Consider the following 14,725-nt stretch of genomic DNA (forward strand, 5'->3'; position numbering starts at 1 on the left):
GATTAAAGGGAATTGTATATTAGAAAATAGAGCGGAGGAACGTGAGACGTTTTACTGCTATAATAATATTCACTTTTTGAATCTTCCTTTTTGTAAAATGGTTGCTTCTATAGCAATGTTAGAAAAAATATTTTGTAGAGATTTCACAATTAGACAATTCTTTTTCTCTTCTGTCTCCAGAGCTCATTATGTTCTAAGCTCAGTGAAGGGCAAAAGGGGGAGGGTTCAGTTGAGTAAACAGCCCTGTTGGAAATATTGATTGAAAAATCCACTTGAAGGACCACTTTGGTTGTGTCTTTTGTATTGATGCCTGATAGGGATATAATTTTATACTTGTTACATGGCTTTATTAGCTTTGCTTTTATTGCCAATTTTTATAGGTTTTCTTTGTTGTTTTCTCTAGGACACAAATATTAGAAAGGAATGTCTTCAGCTATGCCACAGAGCTTTGGCTCTGGGGATGGGTTCTTTTGTTGTTGTTGTTGTTGTTGTTGTTTTTCATATCCTAGGAAGTTTCCTTACTTTTATGAAGGAATCATCTCAGCTATATCTTAAAAGCTAGGCTGAGGCTTTGTTACATAGTTCTAGGTCCTGCTTATGATGTAATGGGGGCATAAATGTATGTATTTATTTTATTTATTGCATTTGTATCCCACATTTTCCCACCTATTTGCAGGCTCAATGTGGCTTACATAATGTTGTTAACAATGTCAGATATCAGATACAGTTAGTATTGTGCAGAGATTAAGTAGGGAAGAGAGAAGAAGGGAGCGAGTGATCGGGAGTTATGTAGGTGGATTTTCATAACTGAGTGGGTTAGTGAGGTGAAAGACATGAGCTATTTAATGGATATTTATTTCCAGATTTCCTCCTTGCATTTTGCATTTTTCTATCGTGGAATTATGCTATTATTTGTACAAATTGAATATGTTTTTTTAAATATTATGCATAACTCCTTTTTCATTCACTACAGTTTTCGATTTTTTTGTGTGTGATTTGTTTTTCTTTAGCATGATTAGTAAGCTATAAATAAATAAATATATACATTTTTTTTATTACATTTGTACCCCATGCTTTTCCTACTCAGGGCAGGCTCAATGTGGCTTACATAGAGGGGCATAATTGAACAAAAACGTCTATCTCCATGGGCGTTTATCTCCGAGAACGGGTCCGTGAAGAGGCGGACCGAACCGTATTTTCGAAAAAAATGGACGTCCATGTTTTATTCGACAATTTGTGAGCTGGGCGTTTTTGTTTTTCAGTGATAATGGAAAATGAAAGCGCCCAGCTCAAAAACGAATAAATCCAAGGCATTTGTTCGTGGGAGGGGCCAGGAGTCGAAGTGCACTGGTCCCCCTCACATGCCAGGACACCAACCGGGCACCCTAGGGGGCACTTTTACAAAAACAAAAAAAAAGATAAAAGAGCTCCCAGTTGCATAGCACCCTTCCATTGGGTGTTGAGCCCCCCAAATCCCCCTCAAGACCCACCGCCCACAAGTCTACACCATTACTATAGCCCTAAGGGGTGAAGGGGGGCACCTACATGTGGGTACAGTGGGTTTGGGGGGCGGTTTGGAGGGCTCCCATTTACCAGCACAAGTGTAACAGGTGGGGGGGGGGATGGGCCTGGGTCCACCTGCCTGAAGTCCACTGCACCCCCTAACAACTGCTCCAGTGACCTGCATACTGCTGCCAGGGAGGTGGGTATGACATTTGAGGGTGAAAATAAAAAGTTGTGAAACGGCATATTTTGTGGTGGGAGGGGGTTTGTGACCACTGGGGGAGTCAGGGGAGGTCATCCCCGATTCCCTCCAGTGGTCATCTGGTCATTTAGGGCACTTTTTGGGGCCTTATTCGTGGAAAAACAGGGTCCAGGAAAAGTGCCCTAAATTCTCGCTAAAAACGCATATTTTTCTTCCATTATCGGCGAAAGGCGCCCATCTCTGATTGCCCGATAACCACGCCCCAGTTCCGCCTTCACCATGCCTTCGACACGCCCCCATCAACTTTGTCCGCATCCGCGACGGAGTGCAGTTGAAAACGTCCAAATTCGGCTTTCGATTATACCGCTTTATTCGTTTTTGTGAGATAAACGTCTATCTCCCGATTTGGGTCGCAATATAGGCATTTTTCTTTTTCAATTATAAGCTGGATATTGTATAGAGGTACTTATTTGTATCTGGGGCAATGGAGGGTTAAGTGACTTGCCCAGAGTCACAAGGAGCTGCCTGTGCCTGAAGTGGGAATTGAACTCAGTTCTTCAGTTCCCCAGGACCAAAGTCCACCACCCTAACCACTAGGCCACTATAGACTTTTTTTCTAACAGAAAACCTCCACCAAGTGAGTGTACCTGCAACTTGATGGAACCCTCACAGGAAAAGTCAGGTTTTCAACCCCTTGTGGAAACATTAGAATCGACCCCTGGGATAATCTGTGCTAAGCTAGTATTCGGTAAAGGATGCTCTGTGTGGAATGGCCTTTATAGAATTCTAGCTTTGTACACATTTGCACCCAACTAATGACAGGTGCAGAAATGCAGGTATTCTATAACACTGAGCCTAAATCCTGGGAATGCCCCTGACCTGTCCATGTGTTATGCTATAATATATTATGTTACATAATTTTTCTATTCTCCAAATACCAAAACTGGTTCGATGCAGATCACAAAACCAAGATAACCAGAAAAATAATCTGGGAGCTACAGACAGACCACATCTACAACCCACTAATTAAGTCATAGATATTCACTAAACAGATAAGTTTTAAGCACCTTTCAGAAGATTAAGTAACTTGTCAAAACACAAATCTGCAAAGGTAATGAGTTCCCCATATATGCATCTTGATAATAAAAAGAAGCATCAAACATTTGTCGCCTCCCATGACCATGCTCCCTTTTGAGTTGTGTGCTATGCATGTTATAGAATGGGGCATCAGGCAGATCCATGTGTAACTCTTAACAACTTCCAATTAAATGCTAGTTAACATCAGTTATTGATTGAGCACCTAACCTTGGGTGACCCATATTGAGTTTGGGGTCATGCACACATAGGGGGGAATTCTATATAGGTAGGGAAAATAATCAAGAAACAGAAAAAAAAACTTTGGATAAACTGAAAACGTACTATATAATTGTTTAAAAAGAAAACTGATTCTGTTTTTGTGGATAACATATTGCCATGTGCTATGAAATCCACCGGTATATAGAACACAACCAAATAACTGATAAGACTCAAAGGACCCTTTTACAAAGCTGCATTAGTTGCTAATGTGTGCCTAATTCAGCTTAAAATGGAGTACCGTGGGACTTGCTCAGACATCCTATAGTAAGTGCTAAATGTGCGTGCTGTAGGCTTAAAAAATATATTTATTTTTTTCAGTGGTGTTTCTGGGTGTGGAGGGTGGGTGATAACTGGTTATCATAGGAATAGTGCACGAGCTCTTACTGCCAACAAAATGAATGGCAGTAAGTACAAATGGCCTTCCAAAGGAGATCAGATTAGAGAAATCCTACATCCATTTCCGAAAACTTTTGAAAACCTTCTTTTTTACAAGCTATGTAGAACAGAATTTAGCATAAGAGATAAGGTAAAAAAAAAAAAAGGGTAGCTTAACTGTATATTAGATTTTTAATTTGTATTGGTTTTATTATGTAGTTAATTCTGATTTGCTGTGCTTTCCTGTCATGAATGGAATTCCTTTGTTTGTTTATTTGTATACATTAGTTGTTTTATACATATGTAAACCTATTTTGCAGTTGCAATAAAATACAGTATATAAATCAACATAAATAAGTAAATAAAATAAACTAACTTTAGTGCATAGTCATTAATACAAAAAAATAGAAAAAAGCCATTTTTATGGCTGTAGTAAAAATTGCCTAAGTGTGCAGGAAAAAGGGTGTGCTAGGGCCACTTTTACCACAGCTTAGTAAAAAGACCAGCAAGTTCCTAGGATAACTTTGTTGTTCCATTACAAACTCTTAAGCGTACATTTTATGAGGTTTCAATATTAAGAGGAGATTTCAAGCTTCATCTTCCTGTCACTACTGCCTCTTCTTAGGAGGGTGAGAAGATTTTGCTATGTTTGGTTTAATCCTGCCAAGGAAAATATTTATTAGCACCAGAATTAGCAGATCATTGGGCACTCTCTAGCATTGCTTTTGTAGCATTCAGACAATAATAATAATACTTTTAAGAAGGCAAAATTAATGTGACCTGTCTTCTTGCCACTACATCAGCCCTTAATCTTTCAAAGTGCTGGCTAGAATTAACTGCATAATCATTCTTGGTGTCTTTGTTTCGGACTTGGCTTTGAAGGTCTTAGTCAGCTAATAATTTCAAGTTTGCTCCATGATTGGGAGCAGGGAACAGATGGGAACTAAGGAGGTGAGAGACCATTTCTGTGCAGTATATACAGTCTGTTCTGAGGCTGCTTTAAAAAAAAAAAAAACATCTTTCATGCTGGACACTGCCTAACATGGAGATCTCTTGGGTTTCTTGAGGGGTGCTGGATAAATCTACTGTTGGTGGTCTAGGGAGATATCCCTGACACAGAAATACATTTTTCTCTTATATTTCCTTCTCTGATCATGTTTGAAGGTTATTTGTACCCTGCAGCTCAGCTTGTTATAAATCATTCTATAGCTATGATAGCCATTTAGTACAGCTGTGTACTCTTTGCTCCTTGAGGTTGTCATGGATTTTTTTTTAACTTCTTTTCAAAGGGCCTGGGGAAATTTAGCTACTTTAGATCAGAATTTATATGACTTATTCTGCGGCGATAATATAGGGGCCCTTTTAAAAAGGCGCGGAAGGCTCTATGTGCATGCAGTATGCACCAAAATGAGACTACCTCCAGGCTAGCACACCCTCCTAGTGGTAATTTTGGATTTCGCTTGTGTCCATACCACCAAGAAAAATTATTTTTTTAAATCCCCTATCAAATGTGGCGTGTCCGGCATTAATCGGCAGTTGGTGCACGCCGACCGGTCACCACACATGTAGCATGTGAGCCCTTATTGCTATATCAATGGGCGGCGTTAAGGACTCAGGCCATAAATAGGCGCACGCTGGTTTCAATTTTACCGCAGGCCCTTTTTCCGGCCCATTGCAAAACAAGCCCTTTTACCCCAGACACTGTAAATACTGGCCCGGCACACACCAAAAACTCGTGCCCACACTACCGCAGGCCACTTTTTGCCATTGCTTAGTAAAAGGACCTCATGGTGCTGTTTATTTTAAACCGTGTTTTATTATGTGGATTAAACTGAAGCAAATTATTTTTTTGCATACAGTTGTGTGGATATAGATAGATAGATAGATAGATAGATAGATAGATAGATAGATAGATAGATAGATAGATAGATAGATAGAGGGGTCCTTTTACTAAGGAGTATAGTCACCTATCCGCCTTATTTTTGAAAGAGAAAGACGCTCATATGTTGACCCAAATCGGGAGATGGGCGTCTTTCTCCCGTGGGTGCCCAAATCGGTATAATTGAATGTCCATTTTGGGCGTCTTCAACTGCACTCCGTCGCGGAAACGGCCAAAGTTGATGGGGGCGTGTCGGAGGCTTGGTGAAGGCGGGACTGGGGCGTGTTTATCGGCCAAGGAGAGATGGGTGTCCTCGGCCGTTAATCGAAAAAAGAAAGGCGTTTTTAGCGCAAATTTGGGTCACTTTTTTTGGACCCTTTTTTTTCACAAACAAGTCCCAAAAAAGTGCCCTAAATGACAAGATGATCACCGGAGGGAATCGGGGATGACCACCCCTGACCCCTCCCCCCAGTGGTCACTAACCCCCTCCCACCCAAAAAAAAACAACTTTAAAAACTTTTTTTCCAGCCTGTATGCCAGCCTCAAATGTCATACCCAGCTCCATCACAGCAGTATGCAGGTCCCTGGAACAGTTTTAGTGGGTGCATGCACTTCAGGCAGGCAGACCCAGCCCCCCCCCCCCCCCCCACACACACACACCTGTTACACTTGTGGTGGTAAATGGGAGCCCTCCAAACCGCCCCCAAAACCCACTGTACCCACATCTAGGTGCCCCCCTTCAGCCATAAGTGCTATGGTAAAGGTGTAGAGTTGTGGGGAGTGGGTTTTTGGGGGGGTGGTTTGGGGGGCTTACCACCCAAGGGAAGGGAGCTATGGACTTCAGAAGTAGTTAACTTTTTTTTTATTGTTACAAGTGCCCCCTAGGGTGCCCGGTTGGTGTCCTGGCATGTGGGGGGGACCAGTGCACTACGAATCCTGGCCCCTCCCACAACCCAATGCCTTGGATTTGTTTGTTTGTTGAAAAATGAAACCGCCCAGCTCAAATCCACACAAATCTGATGCATTTGGCTGGCACAAACCATATTATCGGAAAAAAGATGGACGCCCATTTTTCCCGAAAATACGGTTTGTCCCGCCCCTTCACGTACCCGTTCTCGGAGATAGATGCCCATGGAGATGGGTGTTCGAGTTCGATTATGCCCCTCCATGTATACCAATTTGGCACTACCACCCAGCTACCATGAGCCCAGGCCAGGGCAGTAATTCCATTTTTTACATGCGTCCAATATGCGATAGAAAATATTTTTCATTTTCTAATGCGTGGCGCTAACCAGGCAGTAATCGGCAGTGTACATGCGCAGACAATTACCACCCGGTTAATGCGTGAGAACTTACTGCTAAGTGAACGGGTGGTGGTACCGTCTCAGGCCCAAAATGGACACTCACCAATTTTTATTTTGCCACGTCCATTTTCAGCCAAGAAAAAAAAGGCCTTTTTGCAGGCGCACTGAAAAATGGACCTGCGCATGTCCAATACATGCATCTACAACAGCGCAGATCATTTTTCAGCCCACCATAATAAAAGGACCCCATGGTTAGTCCATTCTTGTAGTACACAGGACAGTTTTGAAAGTCATTCTGTTGGTAAAAACCTATTTGAATTAAAAAAATATGGCCACAGTATCATTTCATGTTTATTACCCACTGGAGGAAAGGGCATTCCTGGGGTGTAGTTGAGACAAGCTTTGGAAATATGTGCATACCGTTGAATTTCTATAAGGATATGTATTTTACCAAGCAGAAGTACCTGCACCCAATGGATGTGTGGATGTGTTTGGGTGCATATTCCTAAGGCAGATTTCAAAGTATTTTGAAAATGGGTACAGTTTTTGTGAAAATGTACCCTCAGATCTTTGTAGATATATCCATCTTGAAATTTTCCCTTATAATTTAAAGGAGATATCTATAGATTATAAATTAATTATGGATGAATATTCGTCACATATTCAGTTTTATTAGCATGGCTAAGAATGGGGATCTTTTACGAAGCTATGGCAAATAGTGGCCTTAGCATGCCCTTACGAAGGTCTTTCCCACACGCCAAAGCCATTTTTAAAGTAGCCGTAAAACAGCAGATTTTCTATTTTTTTTTATATTAATGGCCATTCGCTAATGTTTTAATTAACATGTGGCCATTTTTTAAAAATTACTGTGTGAGCTCTTACCGTCACCCATTTTGTGGGCGGTAAGGGCTCATGTGCATGGTAATGAAGATGCACTAACTGGTTAGCACAGGAATGCGTACTCTATGTCCATTACATGCCCTTTTAAAAATAATATTTTGTAGTAAGGTTAGCACACACACGTTTCATAGTTATCTCAAAGTGCGATGTGAGTAGAGTTTCCGCTCATTATTAAAGATGCCACCAGTGTGCCACAGCGTTTTCTCCTGCTTTTGCTGCATATGTTGCTTCAGCATTTGGATGTTATTAGGGGCCCTTTTACTAAGCTGTGCAATCATCTACGCGCGCCCAACGCACGCCAAAATAAAGTTACCACCCGGCTACCACGTGGCTCTTGTGGTAATTTCATTTTTGGCGTGCGTCCAATACGCACGTCCGAAAAATAATCTTTATTTTCAGACACGCGGACTGGACACACGCCAAGTGGCTTTTGACGCACATAGGTCATTACCACCCGGTTACCGTGTGAGACTTTACCACTAGGTCAATGGCTGGCAGTAAGGTCTCAGACCCAAAATGAAAATTGCCACGCATTCATTTTGGGCAATTTTCATTTTGCTGCACGTCCATTTTCGGGAAAAATTTTAAAATGGCATTTTTTGTAGATTCGCTGAAAAATTATTCTGCGCATGCCCAAAACACATGCCTACACTACCGCAGGCCATTTTTCAGCACACCTTAGTAAAAGGATCCCATGGAGGGGCATAATCAAACAGGGACGACCATCTCTAAGGGCGTCCATCTCTAAGGACGTTCCGGCGAAGTGGCGGGGAAACCCATATTATTGAAACAAGATGGACGTCCATCTTTCATTTCGATAATATGGTCGGGGACGCCCAAATCTCAACATTAGGTCAACCTTAGAGATGGTCATCCCTAGAGATGGTCGTCCCCGATTTTCGGCGATAATGGAAACTGAGGACGCCCATCTCAAAAACGACCAAATCCAAGCCCTTTGCTCGTGGGAGGAGCCAGCATTTGTTGTACACTGATCCTCCTCACATGCCAGGACACCAACCGGGCACCCTAGGGGACTCTGCAGTGGACTTCACAAATTACTCCCAGGTGCATAGCTCCCTTACCTTGGGTGCTGAGCCCCCAACCCCCCCCCTAAAACCCACTCTCCACAACTGTACACCACTACCATAGCCCTTAGGGATGAAGGGGGGCACTTAGATGTGGGTACCGTGGGTTTGTGGTGGGTTTTGGAGAGCTTGCTGTTTCCTCCACAAGTGTAACAGGTAGGGGGGGGGGGGTGGGCCTGGGTCCGCCTGCCTGAAGTGCACTACAGTACCCACTAAAACTGCTCCAGGGACCTGCATACTGCTGTGATGGACCTGAGTATGACATCTGAGGCTGGCATAGAGACTGGAAAGAAATGTTTTTTTAAATTTTATTTTAGGGTGGGAGGGGATTGGTGACCACTGGGGGAGTAAGGAGAAGTCATCCACGATTCCCTCCGGTGATCATCTGGTCAGTTCGGGCACCTTTTCAAGGCTTGGTCGTGAAAAAATAGGGACCAAGTAAAGTCGACCAAATGTTCATGAGGGACGCCCTTCTTTTTTCCATTATTGGCCGAGGATGCACATCTCTTAACCAGTCCTCGTCCCGCCTTCGGTACACTGCCGACACGCCCCCGTGAACTTTGGTCGTCCCCGCGATGGAAAGCAGTTGAGGATGCAAAAAAATGGCTTTCGATTATGCCGATTTAGACAACCTCAGGAGAAGGACGTCCATCTCCTGATTTGTGTCAGAAGATGGGCGTCTTTCCCTTTCGAAAATAAGCTAGATAGTGTTTCAAATTGTGTGATTGTTTGCATCTTTTGCTATAGTTTTGCTTTTGGGTCACGGTCCATATAACAACACTCCTGATGAAGGCTTAAAACTGAAACACGGCCTCTGTTGGGTCTAGATTTGTTTTGGACTGTGCATCTGGATCCAATTTTGTTTAGGACTATGTACATATGCAATTGTGAATAAAAGTTTGTTTACCGTTGTGGTTCATCCTGCGGCTTGGTCAGTTCCACCCCTTTAGTTTTCCTGTTCTGTGCCTCTGTGGAAGTGTTGGTTTTCTCTTTCTTGGTTAACTGCTTAACACATTTTAGCGAAAGGACTGCTTAGAGTATGCAAAATCAGTTTAGATATGTATTTTAAGACCCCAAGCAACTTAATGTGTTTCTTGCTAACAAGTTTCCTTTGCAACTTGGAACTGAAGGTCATGTTGGATAACTTGAACTGCAGAAAATATCCAGCATTGTTAGTAGCATGTGCTAATGTCTTTTCTAAATCTTAGTTTTTCTTATTGACCTCATCTAATTGTAGCTCTGTTGGGTTCCTCTTCCTTTGGGGGACTTTGAGAGGTGGGAAATGAAATTTTGAACTATTTCTGGCTTTCTTTCATTACTTTGAACTGATTTGTTTTGAGATTTCCTACATAATTCTGTTCAAGTTATCTCTGCGTGTTAATTTTGTAAATTACTGTATAAATAAAATCAATTTTATATGCATTAATCTATGAATTAACACCAGTATACTGTACAATCACCCTGTGCATGTTGAACATTTTAAAGAGTTCAAACATGTTTTAAAATTAAAACAATGTGTGAGCTAGAATACTGCTGCACATTTTATTTCTGGTCTATCGCGTTTTCAGCATATCTCCCCGGTACTGAAGGATTGGTTACTGGTGGAGAAAAGAAATGCATTTCAAAATTTTGCTTTTGATTCATAATGCTTTAAAGTTTGGTTCTGATCATTATTTGAGAACTGTTCTTAAAATTTATCAGGTTCCTAAGATCAGTGGGTACTGGTTTATTATCTATTCCAGCTTTGCAAAAGATTCACTTTGAAGAGACAGGGTAAAAGACTATCCATAGCAGATCCAAGACTGTGGGATTCTTTGTCTGTGCAGATTAGGCCAATAACTGATACAAATCAATTTAAGAAATTGCTGAAAATGTATTTATTTGATGATGCATTTTAGAACTGAAGGATTGAATTCATATTTCATCTGGCGGAAGAGACTATTGCACAGAACAGATACATAGAATGTGATTTAATGTTTTTGTTTCTGTTTGCTTTAATGTTGTAAACTGATTTTATTATTATGTATGTATTTTTTTAATCTGCATAGTTATTATGCAGAATATAAGTAAATAAACTAAACTAAATTAAACTAGTGTTCTCTGCCCTTTAAAAAAACAACAAAAAAAAGGAAGGAAAAGGTTGTCAGGAGCTGAAAAAGCTGAAAATTGGGTTTTTGATCTTTTCTTTCTGGATCGTATCTGAGGAATTCAGAGCAGCAGATCAAGGACCAAAGCTGTTGGAACAGGCAGAGCAATACCAGCAACCGGGTCATTTGCTAAGGTCTTGAAAAATGCCTCAGCTGGGATCCCAGTAGGAGGGGAAGAAGTGAGAAATGACCCCCCCAGCAGTTAATTTTTCTTAACCTTTATTTTAGACCCTATCAATCTGTGATAATATACCGTAAGAATGGTAAGGTAGCTGATATAGAGTTGTTGGGGGATGCAGACTCTACACAGATTCAGGCAGCAGACAAGGTAAATAAAATGAAAAGTCTTTGGGCCCTGTTTACTAAGCCGTGCTGTAGGTAGCAATCGCTAAAAATTAGTGATCGCTAACAATAGAGACACCCTTTATATTCCTATGGGTGTCTTAAGCGTCAGTGTGTGCTAATTTTTTAGCGCATTCTAAAAAGTTTGCACACCTACAGCACGGCTTAGTAAATAGGGCTTTTATGAACCAAAATGTATATAAAAAAAAAGTAGTCTGTTATTGTCACAGATCTGATATGCAAACATAGGCAGAATTTAAATGTAAACTACATTTCACATGAAGAGGAACTTACTATTGGCACTTGCACTGCATTCGTTCTTACATTCGTTCTTACCTCACACATAAATAAATCAATGACAACTTGTTTGTTGGATAATTAATTTGGCCGCAGCTTTATTAATAAATCATAAACTTAACCAAAATAACAGAATAACTTTTTAACAGTTCAATGTGACCTTCAGTTCTCTTGTATTCATTTTAATAGCTAGTCAGTACCAACCTAGCTAGACATACTTATTATCAAATGTATTCATACTCAATACTGCACTTATAAAGTGAGACCTACGGTAACATCAAGGCCTCACTCCTGCTTATGGCGATTTCGCACACAAGCATATTATACCAAACTAAAACCACAAATCCATTGAATTGCCTTTAAACGAAGGGCACTTGAAATTTACATCAAATTTTCCACTGCTGCGACTTAATAATTTTCCTTCTTCTACCTCATTATATAAAATTAAACAATCCTACCCCCAAAATTAAATGCTATCCTCCCAATGTATTCCCACATCCATCCAAAATTAGGGAGGGATTGGGTGGGATTAAATTTCAGCCTCCCAATGTCCTCACACTTCTGTCCCACCAACCCGCCTGCTGTATCTCCACAGCCCACAGGCCTCAGCCTGCCAAAAATACCGTGTGTCCCTTGCACTCCTTTGCCCCATCCCCAGTTCCAAACAAAACTTCCTATATTAACCCATCACAGCCTCAATCAATTCCCCTTCCAAGTTACCTTTTTTTTTAAACTCAATTACATGCAATCATTTAAAACTTTTTTCTCCCTCGTGCTATTTAAATTAAAAAATATTAAATTCAACATTAATTTATATTACATACTACCTTAGGGCTCTGTTTACTAAGCCACACTAGAGGCTCGTTAACTTTTTAGTTTGCGCTAATGCTGGAGACACCCATATATTCCTGTGGGTGTCTCTAGGGTTAGCACGTTCTAATTGTTAGTGTGCACTAACTCACCTACAGAACAGCTTAGTAAACAGCACCCTTAATAGATTTAACATTATATTAATTATTTCATCAATTCTATTTATAAAATAATTTCTCTTTCTTCCTCTTTCCTTTACCCTTCCCTTTTTTTAACCCTTCCCCTTCTCACCCCTCCTCTTTCAACACAACTATATTAGCACTACTGCAGCAATGCCAATGTTATATGCCCATGGTTAATTCAATGGGTTTTTCTTTATTCTCTTATTCTCTGCTTCATTAACTCATACTTGCTAGCACTCAGTGACTGCACCAAGCAGGTTCACTTCAGTGCTTCACTTGTACTCTGTAAGCTTCCCACCTAGACACTTCTTCCAACACTTCAGTCATGGGCTGGGTAAAGACTTCACAAGTAAACCTTCTATTTTGACCCATCTTCCAACTCTGTAGTTATAAGCTACTAGTAAAAAAGGCCCGTTTCTGTAGGCAAGGAAACGGGCCTTAGGCAGGCAATCCCCCCCCCCCCCCCCCCCCCTCCGTGCTACATGCGTCTGACGTCAGACACACGGAGTTAAACTTTCTGAGAAGATGATTGAGGAACCCACCCGAAGGGCAGAACAACACTTCGGCTGTCAGCACAGGTAGTGCACAACAGCGGCGGGGGGTGCGGTTTTCGGCGTTTCAGTGGGGGGGATCGACAGGTTCAGGAAGGGGTGGGTTTCGAGGGGGCCGTAGCGCGGGGGGGGTGACAGCTGATTCCGAGGCAGTAGGAGGAGTAGGGAAACACGCTGCGCGTGTTTCCCTACTCCTCTCCTTGCCTTGGAATCAGCTGTTTTGACGTCATTGACGTCCGTGCGTGTCTGCCTCGCAGTCCACCTGCAGCCAGGGAGCCACTGTCCCAAGCATAGAACGTTGGAGGTGAGAATTATTATATAGGATGACTCTCCAGGTGGGGCCTTTCCTCCTGCCCAGGCTTGAAATGTTTCCTGTAGCACACAATCCCTTGGCCTCTCTGTTCTGTTCTGCCATAGGACTTTTAACTTCCTCCCTGCCTGAGCCCTCCTGATTCAGCAGGCTAGCTCTCTCTACCTTAATGTAGCTCAGTCTTAGTCTCGTTGAGGAAATGCCCTTAAAGAAACCCAGCCTTATACCAACCATTTCATCAAATAAATAAAGAAAAAACTTTCTTCATTCTTTTTTCCAATCAGCTTCCTAGAACAATACTCTTCTTTCTTCTCTCCTTATCCCCCCCTTTTTTTTAATCACTGGCTCCACAGCATTGACTGACCCCCCTGCTTGCCAACTCCCTTCTGGATCAATAAATATCCCAAGTTGCCACCACTCCCTTCCCATTAACTGGTCTCAAATTATTTCCTTACAGTTTTTTTTTAGTTCTCCTCTTTGCCTAAAGGGTAGTAGTGGTCTTAATAAATGATTTGCTTAATTTCAAAAAAAGAAATTGAACTTCTCCAAATAAATAAAACAAAGGAGCTGACTCAAATACCAATAAATAAAATGTCACGAGAATTTTATAGAAAAAGACTGGGAAGCCTTCAATATATGGATTTTCAATGCTATTTAACGCACAACATTGGTCTCACAGTTGCATCATCAATTTGACAGTTTATTAAACACTGTTGATGGTCATCAAACAACATTATCATAGATCCAGTTTGTGTGTGTGTGTGTGTGTGTGTGTGTGTGTGTGTGTGTGTTTCTAACAACCCGTCTATAAGCACCAATATGAAAATGTCTGTAGCCCAAGCCATGCAAAAGAGATAATCTTTCACAACCCTTGTAACAAATGTATAATCCACAGTAGTGCAAAACACTGCAACTTATATGTGGGATGCAGCAGTAAATAATTAGGCTTCTGGAAAGTCCGATCAGGTGCCATGTTTCACAATCTCTGCTTCAGGGACCTCTCCCGAAAGAAGTGCTGCTGCAATGACAATTTACCAACTCAGGGCCGCCGAGAGATTGAATAGGGCGTGGGGCAGGTCCACTGCTGCCCCCCCTCCCCGATCGCTGCTGCTGCTACCGCCGCCTGCCCCCCCTTCGCTGCCGCTGCTACAACAGAATTAAAATACCTTGACTGGCGGGGATCCCGAGGCCCGTCAGCAGAAGACGTCTTCCTCAAGCACTGACTGCCTGCCTCTGCGGCTGCTTTTCCTCTCATGGCATGCTCAGTTCCAAAACCGAGCATGCGCACCTGAGAGGAAAAGCAGCCGCTCAGCAATGGGCAGAAGAGCAGCGCAGGAGGATGCCCTGGGTCTTTCCCAGCTTCCAAGGGGGGCCCAGCACTGGAGTTTTCTCTCTCCTGCTCCTATCGGGACGCAAACACTTGAGTCCCATCGGGAACAGGAGAGAGAGAGAGAGAGACCGCAATGCCAGGCCCCCTTGGAG

Source organism: Microcaecilia unicolor, chromosome 2 (assembly GCF_901765095.1).
Source record: "Microcaecilia unicolor chromosome 2, aMicUni1.1, whole genome shotgun sequence".
Classification (NCBI taxonomy): Eukaryota; Metazoa; Chordata; class Amphibia; order Gymnophiona; family Siphonopidae; genus Microcaecilia; species Microcaecilia unicolor.